Genomic DNA, 13,064 nt, shown 5'->3' with positions numbered 1-13,064 from the left:
GTGTGAAAACTTGCATCTGCTGGCTACGTTCAGGGTCCCATTAACAATTAACCCATAAATGGCTGATGTTACATTATAGGAACGGTAGTGATGTGGGAGTTATTTATACCTTACTGCTCAAGGTTATTGCCGAGGTTTGATTTTTCACACCTCTGCCTCCTGAGGGTACATGTTATCATGCGGTGCAAAGAGTTAGCCACTGTTGCAGATACTGGCATCCTGGGAGCTTGTCAAAAAGTGATGGGAATTTTCAGAGACACTTTTGAAGAACCATCCAAAGACTGGAAAATACAACTTTACTTCACTACATTCTATATTAGTAACTAATAATTATTATTGTTGTATTAGTTATGGGTTTGACATTTTGCATGTTCCATTTTTGGTAGCACTAGGCAAAACCACTACTAGGACTAATATATCTAATAATATATTTTTACCGTTTGTTTAGTTGAACTCTAAAGCTTTGTACACACAATGCGATTGTTGGCCAACCGAGCATCTGATTTTTGTCAAAAGGGCGTGTGCCAGGATCTTGTCTTGCATACTAATGGTACACAAATTTTCGGTCGACAACACAAACGTAGTGATGTACTAGACATACTACGAGACTATAAAGAGGAAGTTCATTTCTCAAGCGTCACAGCTTTGAGCTCCTTTTGCTAATTTTGTGTTAGTAGAAGTTTGGTGAGTGTTGAGATGCGCTTTTCAGTTCTTTTCTGAATCGTCAACTAACCGTGGTTGCATAATTGGAGGAGAGAACATGTGATTATTGGACTAGGAGTTATTGCTTTGACCCAAGTCTAGTCCAGGAACAGGAGGAGGAGGAGTTCTTGGACCAAAAATTGGTTGCTTAATCGTGACCAATTATGTCATATGCCATTGCTGCGGGAGCTTCAGGAGAATAATCCAGGAGATTTTCGGAATTATCCCCGGATGATGGACCCCTGCTTTCACCAATTCTTGGCATTGGTGTCCCCCTATATTAAGAAGCAGGACACATGTATGAGGCTTTCCATTACTCCAGAGCAAAGGCTCATAGCCACCTTGCGGTACTCAGCGATGGGGTGAAGTCTCCAGGACCTCAAGTTTACGACTGGGATCTCCCCTCAGGCTCTGGGAGTCATTATTCCAGAGACATGCTCAACCATCATTCAAGTCCGGCAGAAGGACTATATTATGCAGCGTACACACGGTCGGACTTTTCAGCCGGACTTGTCCGCCAGACGCCGGCGGACAGTCCGATCGTGTGTGGGTTTCACCGGACCTTCAGCTGACTTTTCCAGTCGCAAATCTGACGGACTTTAGATTTGGAACATGTTTCAAATCTTTAAGACGTAACTCTGCCGGACCCAGAAATCCGCTCGTCTGTATGCTAGTCCGACAAACAAAAACCAACGCTAGGGCAGCTATAGGCTACTGGCTATCAAATTCCTTATTTTAGTCCGGTGTACGTCATCACGTACGAATCCGTCGGACTTTGGTGTGATCGTGTGTAGGCAAGTCTGTTCGTTAAAAAGTCAGTCGGAAGTCCTTCAAAAGTCCATCGAAAGTCCGCTGGAAAGTCTGTCGGACAAGTCCGGTCGAAAAGTCCGCCCTTGTGTATGCGGCCTTAGGGTAAGCATTGTTGTTCAAATCTCCAGGTCGCTTCCGGGTTTCATGAAAAAGGTGGAAGCCAGAAGTGACGTCAACAGCTCCGTTCTTCGGCCCGAGCGGAGCTGCAGGAAAGGGGAAGGTAAGAGACTGATAGCGTGCCACATTCTGAAGTACTGTCAGAGTTTTTCGATAATAATGTTCTCCTCAGGCTCAAACTTTCCTAAATCATCTCCCTGTGACAAAGTGAACGCTTAGTGACTGCGTGCAAACATTATTTTACCCGCAAAGGAATTAATTGACATTTCTGTGTGTGAAACAAAAGTGGATGCACCAAAGCTTTGGGCCTCTCATTAATGTTCAGTAACATGGGGTTTTAATACCAGTTCTATCAGGCAAGGCTGCATTTGATGTGACACAGGTTGGCTGCATTTGATGTGACACAGGTTGGCTGCATTTGATGTGACACAGGTTGGCTGCATTTGATGTGACACAGGTTGGCTGCATTTGATGTGACACAGGTTGGATGCATTTAATGTGACACAGGCAAGGCTACATTTGATGTGACACAGGCAAGGCTGCATTTGATGTGACACAGGCAAGGCTGCATTTGATGTGACACAGGCAAGGCTGCATTTAGTGGAACACAGGCTGGCTGCATTTTATGGGACGCTGGCTGCATTTTATGGGACACAGGCTGCATTTGATGTGACACAGGCAAGGCTGCATTTGATGTGACACAGGCAAGGCTGCATTTGATGTGACACAGGCTGGCTGCATTTCATGTGACACAAGCAAGGCTGCATTTCATGTGACACAAGCAAGGCTGCATTTGATGTGACACAGGCTGGCTGCATTTGATGTGACACAGGCAAGGCTGCATTTGATGTGACACAGGCAAGGCTGCATTTGATGTGACTCAGGCTGGCTGCATTTGGTGGAACACAGGCTGGCTGCATTTGGTGGGACACAGGCTGCATTTTATGGGCGGGACCCCCCTATCCTAAAACTTCATCAGCCACCACTGGTCAAAATGTGCTGCAATTTGAACAGTGTGTATCCAGCTTTTTAGAGTATGACACTTCTTACCTCTCCACTGGGCTGACAATAGTGTAAGTAAGGAGGGGCAAGCCAAAGTATCACTGATTATTTATGGAAACAGCTCTCATGGAAGTGGCGAGGGTTACCTGTCCAAGACATCTACCTATTACCTCCCCCCCTAAAATGTGTCTAATGGGCCACCAGGGGGGGAGAGGAATCAGATACCTGAAATATTTTGTGGCTAGGGGGGCAGTGGCTTGGCAGCAAATTGTAGCTGCTAATTTATAATTTTTTTTTTGTAGATCATAAACTCCTATTTAATTTGAACTACTGTTGTCTGTGTTTCTTATATGTCTAATATGTTCCCAAATGGGCTTTATTTTGGCCACTTGCTCCAATAGTGCAAATGTACCTTAATTGCTACGTGAGGTGACAATATCTTGTACAGCTAACTTTTATGGTGTGTTGTGGGTCTGCTACACACACAATGTTTTTGTTCTTAATGGATCTAATGCATGAAGTTCAAAAACATTATGCCTTTAATACTCCTTTAATTTTTTGAGGCCTAAAAATTGCAGGAGTTGTCCACATTTAAGAGCACATTGTCACTGTAACTACAACAACTTACGAAATACACTGGTATTGAGCAATAATAAGCCACACATTGTTTAGTAAAAAACATTTTACTCAAAGCACATTCACATGTGCGTTTTAAGGTTTTAAAACAAACCAACATCTTGGTGTATAGCATGTATGTTTTTCATTTTTTCTCCTTTTTTGTGGCTAAACAGGCATGTTATAAAACATTAGATACACATCCCAAACTCAGTAACTTACAAAGTTCGAGTTTGGTAAAGTGAAGGCCAAATGAGACATTAGTATCCCAAGACTGTGGATGTTGCCTTCCTCAGATGGGGTGATCTTACCCCTCTAAAAGTCCAAATTTGAAGCCACATACACGTAGAGGCATAACTATTAAATGTCTCTTATGATCCCATGCCTAAAATGTGTGTAGTTACAAACATCTATTTTTCTAAACCCACAAAACACACAGTGTGTCAACATGTGCTATCTGCCATCACATGGTATCAATGGGTGCATTTCAGGGGTGCAACCCCTTCCTCTGAGCTACTTTAGTTATGAGTAAGGGGTTGCACCCCCAAAATGTGTCCATTGATACCCTGTGATGAGAGATAGCACATGTTGACACACTGTGTGTTTTGGGGGTTTTTGAAAACTAGATGTTTGGAACTACACACATTTTTTACGCATGGCATCATGGGGGAAATAAGAATGTTAGGGCCCAATTTGGGAGCACCTTAAAATTTGGGGTTTTGGATTATAAAAAACACATCGACATTACAATTCACATTAGTTAGGGCAGTGTTTCCCAACTCTCCTCCTCAAGATGCAAACCCAGGTCTTGTTTTCAAGATTTCTTGAATTTGGCACATGGATGTTGTCATTTTCAATGTTAGTAATTCGTACAGTCGTTTTTAGACTGAGGAAAATCTAGAAAACAGGACCTGGTGGTGCACTTAAAGGAGTGGAATGTAGAAACACTGAGTTCTGTCCCTAAACTTTCACATTTAAAAGTCATGAAAACATGGTAATTATTAAAAGGGCTAACAGGAGCCAACAAGTGGAACAATAAACTTCAGACAAGGCAAGAGGAAATTAAAATTTGGCAAGCATGTCCACAAAATCTCTTATTCTTCGCTGTAAAGCAGTGGCAGCCTTCTTGAATTGCTCCAGGTCCTTCAAACAATGCAACATATCTGCACTCATTCTGCCAATAGTACATCATGGAAGATCATGACCTAGTAAGAAGAGTAAAAAGTATTAAGGGAAGGATGGTCAAGTGGCTGAGGCCCTACATCAGGGATATGCAATTAGCGGACCTCCAGCTGTTGCAGAACTACAAGTTCCATGAGGCATAGCAGGACTCAAGCATGACACCTAGAGGCAGAGGCATGATGGGACTTGTAGTTTTGCAACAGCTGGAGGTCCGCTAAGTGCATATCCCTGCCCTACATAGTGAGTTATGGTCAAGTTAGTAGTCAAATTTAGGAAATACTTACCTACCCAGTCTATTGTTGCTTGTAACCTGATTGCCCTTCAGACACCTACACTACTAGGAATGTACACACTGCAACTACTCTGTAATCTTGGCCCTGGTGCCTGGGTCTCCCAAACTCAGGTACCTAGCAACACTGCCAGCTGCTTCCACCTCTTCCTTCTCCATGCTAATGTTAAGGCACTACATACTTTACTATCGTGTGGAGTGGGTGTTTGGTTTGGACATCTAAACACTTGACATTTATACACATTTGAAGCAAGATTCCAAGAATAGTTACTTGCGCAAACAAGAGGCTCCCGAATACTTTCTTCCTCTTCTGGTTCGCTTTGGCCCTCGCTGTGACTCGCGCCAGGGTATTTGACAACCACAATGGCAATGTCTGTGCTGGGTCCAGAAGTCAGATCCTATGGCTCCAAAGAAACATCCTGGGTGAGCTGACCACACTCACTTTCCTCTAAAAAGAAACAATACACTATTCATTAAGCCACCTCAAGTCACATCTGTTTCTAGCATCCATTTTGCTACATTAGTTGACCTACCTTGCACTTGGTCTGTTGTCAATGTTTGCTCCCGACTAGTGGACTCCACCATGCTGCACTCTGTTTTTTTTACTGTAAAAAATGCATAGAAAAGGGAGGGTGATGGCATTTTACAGAGGGCAAACACTTGACAAGTGCCAACATTGAAAAAGTCCTGCTGTTGCCTCCCTACCCCTCCTCTTGTCTCCTATGGGATATGGGATATATGATGACCATCCTAGCAGGCGTGACTCTGCGACTGGGAGCCCCGGGGGCCTCTCCTCTACCCATGTCTATACTGGCAAGGCTGCATTAATGGGCACTGATGAGCCAGGCAGCAAGTGTTCTTTACCACTTAAGTTCTGCCCTAAGCCCATGGCCTTTGGCCCACCTAGAAACACCCCTGCCGGTGGCTAAATGAGTGTGTTTGAAGTTCGCACTTACGTTTTTGGGGGCAAGATGGCCTTGTTACCTCCCCTGTTGGGCCCCGAGCGAGGGTAGCCTCCCTTCATCCCTTGTGGTGGCTTGGCTGGAGCCTCCTTTTTTTGTGCCTCCCTGTTGAAAGAATAAAAAACAATAAGTTCCCAAAAAAAGGAATGGCCACAAACATGACCAAATAAGAATGTTCATATATGCTTTATATTTACCTTCATCTTTGGAATCCCGAAACATACAAAGATTTTATAAAAGCTTATATAGAATTCTCTAAAGCTACTTGGAGAGAGAACATGTACAGACAGCTAATTTACACATATACATATAGTTTAGATCCAAATATTGCTCACTTTTTTTATGATCCGATGTATGTACTCCATCTGGTCTTGTTCACGGTGTTTGCGATCAGACCATCGTTTTCGGATTTGGTCCTTTGATTGTTCCACGGAAACTTCTCACTGCAAAATGGTGATCACCTTCTCCAGTTTCTGACTTTTTGTGCAGAAATTCTTTGGTTATGCAAACCAATTGTTGCAGTAGCTGTCCAGGTGGCTGGTCTCAGATGATCTTGGAGGTGAAGATGCTGGATGTGGTGATCCTGGGCTGGTGTGGTTACTCGTGGTCGGCATTTGTGAGGCCGGTTGGATGTAGGAGAAGTGCTCATTAACACAGATTTAGACAGATTTGTGAACAATATTTGAGATAAATAGGCCTTTTGTGTACATAGAAAAAGTCGTAGATCTTTAAGTTCAGCTCATGATAAATAGGGGCAAACACAAAAGTGTTGCTTTTATAATTTTGTTCAGTGTAGTAAGCTCAGTTCAACGGGACATCAGGCAACAGGTACAGTGCAAAAGGATTGCATTGACAAAGCTCCATTGGAATCAGATGTAGCGCTAAAGAAAAAAAGAGGCATTTCCAATTATCAAATTGATGGCAAAGGGAAATATTGTCTGCAGATGGAATGATAACAGTGTTGTCACTGTTGCCTCATCTAGTGCTGGTATCGATCCCCTGTGTCTTGTCATCATCAGAAACTGAAAAAGAAGATCCAAGTTCAGCAGCCAAACATGATCGAAGTATATAACCATTTCATGGCAGGTATAGACAGAGCTGATGAAAACATTGATACGTTTTGGACATTGATCTGTGGAAATAAATGGTATTCAAGCCCTCTTTTGTTCTGTTTTGAATTGGTGTTACAGTGTGTGGTATGCCATTATCAGGAGACTTCCGGTCATCCTCTAGAACCTGGTCGAAGAGGAAGACTTTCTCAGAAGCGTAACATTGACTCACATTCTGATGGCATGAGTCAAGTCATAGTCAAACAGGGAAAGCAAACGTGGTGTGCTGAATGTCATAAGAACACCACTTTATGATGTGAAAATGTGTTGTTGACTTACATGTGAAGTGTTCTGTTGAATATCACACTGAATAACAGGTGTCACCACCTCCTGAGACAATAAACATGTTTTTATGCATATGTACTATGTAGCCGTGGTTTTGCCTAGTGTTCCATTTTTGGAACGCCACATAACGCAACAATGGAATACTTGAAAAAAAATTCTTCAAATTCTTGTTCCTTCCAAAAAAATAGTTTTTTTTAATATTCCATTCCATATATGAATTTCTTGCACAAATTCAAAAGATTTCAACCTCAGGCATAAATGGGTTAAAGCATTACAAGTGCAATGTGCATTTTTCACACATTCTGTGAATGCACAAGAAATTGCACGCCTTTGAGTGTCTTCACTGAATAGGCAGATGTAAATGGAGCCTTCTAAACCTAAAAAGAAATTAATATATTTCAGCTTATCAGATCTTAGTTGTAGTGGCCACAACATAGGTTTATCCTATCAGAAATCCACTGTCCTTGTAACTTACTGTTTACTGAACTGCAATTTCAAAACAATGTTTTTTGCCTACCTACCCAGGTCTCTTTGTGGAATGTAAGGTTACCCTACACAGGATACCCTCCCCATCCCCCCGGTCCCATTGTACTAGTGTCCCGCGATCCCCCGCTGTCAGGCACCGGGACGCCGCTTCACCGGTACGGGGATTTGCAATTCCTGCAGCTTAATCTCCTATCCATACCTGTCAGCATGTATGGACAAGTGGCATTCCAATCCATGTGACAGTGCTGACCAATCAGAATCTGTATAGCCCATCCTGTCATCGCTGCGAAGAGAAAAAGTCAGGATGATTTCAAATCCTTGGGCTTGTAAAGCGGCATTCCAGTCCTTGACAGAAAAGGATCGTGGAACTACAGTACAACGGGACCGGAGGCCATAGGGAGGTGGTCCAGTTTAAGATCACCTTACAGATTTTCTGTAAAGCTGAACTTACCCTTTTAGAAGCTGATTGGTTACTTTGCACAGCTGCACCATATCCTTTGGGCACCAATATTAGTAAATCTCTCCCCAAATATTTCTGCATGTTTCACCCCTTTGCAGGTGGTGTCAAAAGTATGAATAAATGCTTTTAGGCTCGGTTCACACATGGGCGGCACGACTTGCAGGTCGCCTCAGCGAGGCGACCTGCAAACGACTGCCGGGGCGACTTGCGAGACGACTTCTGCATAGAAGTCTATGCAAGTCGCCCCAAGTCGCCCCCAAAGTAATACAGGAACCTTTTTCTAAGTCGGAGCGACTTGCGTCGCTCCAATTAGAACGGTTCCATAGCACAGAACGGGAGGCGACTTGTCAGGCGACTAGGTCGCCTGACAAGTCGCCCCAGTGTGAACCGAGCCTTACACATTTTCTGTGACTCTTCTGACCTACATGCTTGCTGAGCACTTAAAATGACCATCAAAACTCTGACAGGTGTGTCCCTTACAGACAAACCAGTAGTTTACTCCGCTATCAGCTAAATGTTACAAGAATCCTTTACTTTACTTACTAAATGTCTCTCAAATGCCACTAAGGCCTGCATTCCCACTATGTGGAAAAAGACAGACCCAGAATAGAATAGAGAATAAAGCAGTGGTATGGCAGAATAGACAATATTCAGTTACTCATGGCAGGACTTACAGATTGTATTGAAAAATATTTTCAAATTTTGGGCACCTTGGTTCCTATACAAGGACTCCAAGACATAGTGATGAGGACAAAAAATTGTAGGGCCCTTTCACACTGATCAGTTTTTGATTGTTTTTTCAGTAAAAAAAAAAGCAGAAGAAAAATACATAAAAAATGCATCCCTTTAAATACTCTGGAACTCTTCTTACCAGGCTGTTACATTTCAATTGCATTTTCGGCTGCCATTGAAAAATGAAGAAAAAAATGCATAATCTTCCGCCTTTTTTTTTTTACTGAAAAAGAATCAAAAACTGATCAGTGTGAAAGGGCCCTAACATGCACCAAAAATGCAGTAAGCAGGACTTTTAAAAATGCAACTGAAATTCAACTGAATAGCGTGAAGAGCTCCTTAGGATTTACAGAATTGCATTTTTCTTTTTGCTTTTTTTTAACTGAAAAAGGGCCCGTCGAGAGAGGAGAACCCCCTACCCTCTTGATTTTTTTCTATTCGCTCCCCCAGTTTTATCCAGATCCCCCTCTATACTCTTCACATTCACCTTGTATGTGCTGGAAAATTGTACCTACCGGCGGTCGTCCTATATTAAAAATACTAGAAAGTAATTACCTAAAGCGGTCATAAAGTGGTGTCTTAAAAAAAATTAAGGCTGGTCCCCTTGCAGGTTTAGGTCATAATGTACTGGTATGCTCCGCACGGTCACGGCTCCCTCGACGCTTCCATCTTCGCTCGGTGTTCCTGCTGACACCACCAATTGTGGAAGAGGGTTCCACATTATTTCTGCCCTGACAGTGAAAAACCCCCTACGCAACTTAAGGTTAAAGCGCTTCTCTTCCAATCTCATTGTGTGGCCCGTGTCTTCTTACACTCCCTGAGACTGAAAAGTTTGCTTCCTACGCTGGGATCACCATTGAGGTACTTGTATATTGCAATCTCATCTCCTCTCGCGCGTATCTTCTCCAGAGAGAAAAAAATTCTGTCACTGGATTTTAGATACCATGAGTTTACTACCACTTTAATACCGTTTGCATAAAATTTACATGTGAACTTAATGCTTTTTAACTGTACACGTCTGTCCTGTATGCTTCTGTTTAAATGAAGAATTAAAAAAACAAAGTCATAACAATGTCCATTAGATCTCCATATAATAACGGAGGTAATGTTGATTGGATAAGTATTATTTTTTGTAGTGTTAAGTGCCACCTATTAGTTATTACATACAATTATTGTTCATTATTGATATGTTATTAGGTTAGTTAATTTTTGCATTTTTCGAAGAAGCTGCTTTATTGCTTTTGATAGTAGCAGAACCTTTTGTTTTTATCAGAAATAAAGTTTATTGAGTATAAACAATCATACAGGAGAATACTTTCAGAAAAAGATGGTGCGATTGGCACCCAACAGTAAACAAAGTTAAACAATAACAGAAAAAAAAAAGGTTTTTCTTATCTCTTTTTCCATATGACATGTTGCAATGGCACTGAAATATATGAATAATGCTTGACGTAAATAAGGCATGGCTACCTGCGCTCCCCATAGGCACCGGCAATGTTGCCACATAGTAAATAGACATAGTGAGTTAGTAAAGGCACATTCAGGTTCAGTCAGAACAAGTGGAAGAATCATCAACCCATGTATCCCAAATCTTGTGAAATTTGCCCGGGCAACCACGGTGGGAATAAAGAACTTTTTTATACGGGAGGGTGAGATTAACAGCCCTCTTCCAGTGCTGTATAGTAGGGGATGCAGCCCTAAGCCAAAGGCGGGCTATTAACATTCTAGCTGTAAATAGTGTTTCGTGTAGAAAAGTAGACAAATATTTCTGCTCCTCGGGGATGGGGAGGAGGCCAAGTAGACATTGACGTGAGCATAACGTTAAGGGAGAACACATGTGGTCGTGGAGAAATTTGAAAACTTGCAACCAGTACTGTTGAATGGGTGGGCAAGTCCAGATTAAGTGATAAAAGGTGCTGTCTATACTGCCACATCTGAGACATGTTGGGGTGGTATCTGGCTTGTACTTGCTTAAGCGGGAGGGAGTGAGGTAAGATCTGTGAAGGATATAGAGGTGTGTATGACAGTCTGAAAGCTTGGGGGACACTTTTCTACATGAACCCAGGATCTCCCCCCACTCCTCGTCCTCCATCTCCCTCAGATCACCCTCCCACCTGGACTTTACCGGTATCCGGTGAGGTCCGGGATCAGGGCAGAGGAAACCAGGATCATGTCTATGCGGGACATGGCGGCCTGCGAGGGGGTGAAGCACAAGAATGCAGCAGTGGCGGGGTGTTTGAGTCTCCAGGTGTCCGTCATTGCAAACTCCAGGAGAAATCTCCCAAACCTAGTCGGTGTAGAACGGGTGGGCGTTGTACCGGGTGGGTGGAGTCTGTCAAGGGAAGGGTCTATGACCATATTGAAATCCCCAATCCACATGGCGGGCACTGTAGGATGTTGAGCCATAAAGGCCAATCCATCCTTAAGAGCAGCAAATTGAAATGGCGGGGGAATGTAAAAGGCTAGAATTAACACCTCAAGCCCCCCAATGGTGGCGTGCAGGAACAGATACCTGCCCTGCTGATCTGACCGCATATTGTGGACAGTTTTAGCAATTATAATGGCAACCCCTCTTGAGTTGGTGTAAGGGGCTTGGTAAATCCAACCCATCCAAGGCTTTTTAAGTGCCAGCTGTAATTGGCCCGTAATGTGGGTCTCTACGAGAATAGATATGTCCGCCCGCATTTGTTTGAGGTGGGAGAGGACAGGGAGGCGTTTGGGTTTAGCCCGCAGTCCCCGCACATTCCAGGTGACCAGCTTCAAAGGTGCCATGTTGTCAGTGGGGATATGAGAGCATGCAGCCAGATCAGACCGCCCCCACACCCACAGCAGTTCAAATGCCCACACACAAGAATATGCATATAGCCAATTATATTGCAACCTATGTGCTGGGTCGCCGCAGGTAGGGTCACAGGAGCCGCAGAGCAGCGGTGTGAGACCAGCGGTGAGCCATACCAAGAAGGACTTAAATAAACACAGTGCATTACAGACAGCATTACAAAAAGTGCAACAGTAGGTGTATCAGATACCATATTGATAAGAAATAAAAAGAGAAAAATAAAAAAGGAACTAAAAACAAAAAATCCTTGAACCTTGCCAACGCTGGACCAGCATGGCTTAACAAACTTGTGGCAGTCCTCCACGGCCATGGGGACTGTAGCTGGCCAGGGAAACAGTTCTTGGGGGACCAGCATCAGAATACGTGGGTAAGTGCGAACATCATGCTCCTATGTGGCAGAGCACAAATATTTTGCGGGGACACGAGGCAGATCTTCAGGTGTCCAGAGTAACGGCATGTGCAACACATGGCGAGTAGAGGAGGAAGATGTCAGACCGCATATAGTGATTGCCAGGGGAACAAAGACAAGATGGATGGGGGGAGGGGAGGGGGCAAATATGCAATGGAACATGACTGAAAGTGAAGGTGTCATCAAGAATGAAGGTCTCGGGTTCCCAGTTCTAAATCTTGCAGCTGTGCGGGAGATAATCTGGAAAATTAAGACGGTGCAACTGCATCCTGTCGCTCCAACCATGAAATGACTGCGGAGGGGTCCTCAAAGAAGTGGGCTTTTCCGTCCCGGATCACTCGGAGACATGCTGGAAACAACATGGCATAGAGGAGGTGGCGACTGCGTAACTGGCGCTTGGCTTCCCTGAATTGTGCCCGCTTCTTCTGGACCTCAGCGGAAAAGTCCGGGTAAACCGCAATGTGCTTGTCTCCAAACGGGATGTTGCCTTTTTCGCGGGTGAGGCGTAAAATTGTGTCACAGTCACGATAGTTAAGGAGCTTTGCAATGAAAGTCCGTGGGGGGGGGGGTCCAGGCGGCGGGAGTCTTGCAGCCAGCCGATGCGCCCGCTCTACCACAAACGTGGAGAAGAACACCTCCCTGCCATAGTGGGTGATGAGGAGGTTCTCTAAAAATGTAGGGGGATCCGATCCTTCCGCTCTATCCTGAAGTCCTACGAAGCAAAGGTTGCAGTGGCGGAGTCTGTTCTAGATGTAGTCCTGTTTCCTGAGGATGACATTTAGCTGGTATTGAAGCCATTCGGTGGTGACCTGTAGTGGAGAAATGTCGTCCTCCACCTGCCCAATCCTGCGCTCCGCCTCAGACACCCTCTCCCGCCATTTGTGGATATCCTGGCAGATCAGGTAGATATCGACCTTCACCTCTTCTATTTTAGAGGTGAGGGTAGTCTGGCATAGAGAGACGGTTTCGAGGATGTGTGCTGTGTCGCCTGTGAGAGGAGCCTCCTCCACGGCTCCATCTTCCCCAGCCGCGTCCCGCTCCTCGTGGCGATATTTGTCAAGCTTG

Source organism: Aquarana catesbeiana, linkage group LG09 (assembly GCF_042186555.1).
Source record: "Aquarana catesbeiana isolate 2022-GZ linkage group LG09, ASM4218655v1, whole genome shotgun sequence".
Classification (NCBI taxonomy): domain Eukaryota; kingdom Metazoa; phylum Chordata; class Amphibia; order Anura; family Ranidae; genus Aquarana; species Aquarana catesbeiana.
Note: the sequence above shows the minus strand (reverse complement) of the source record.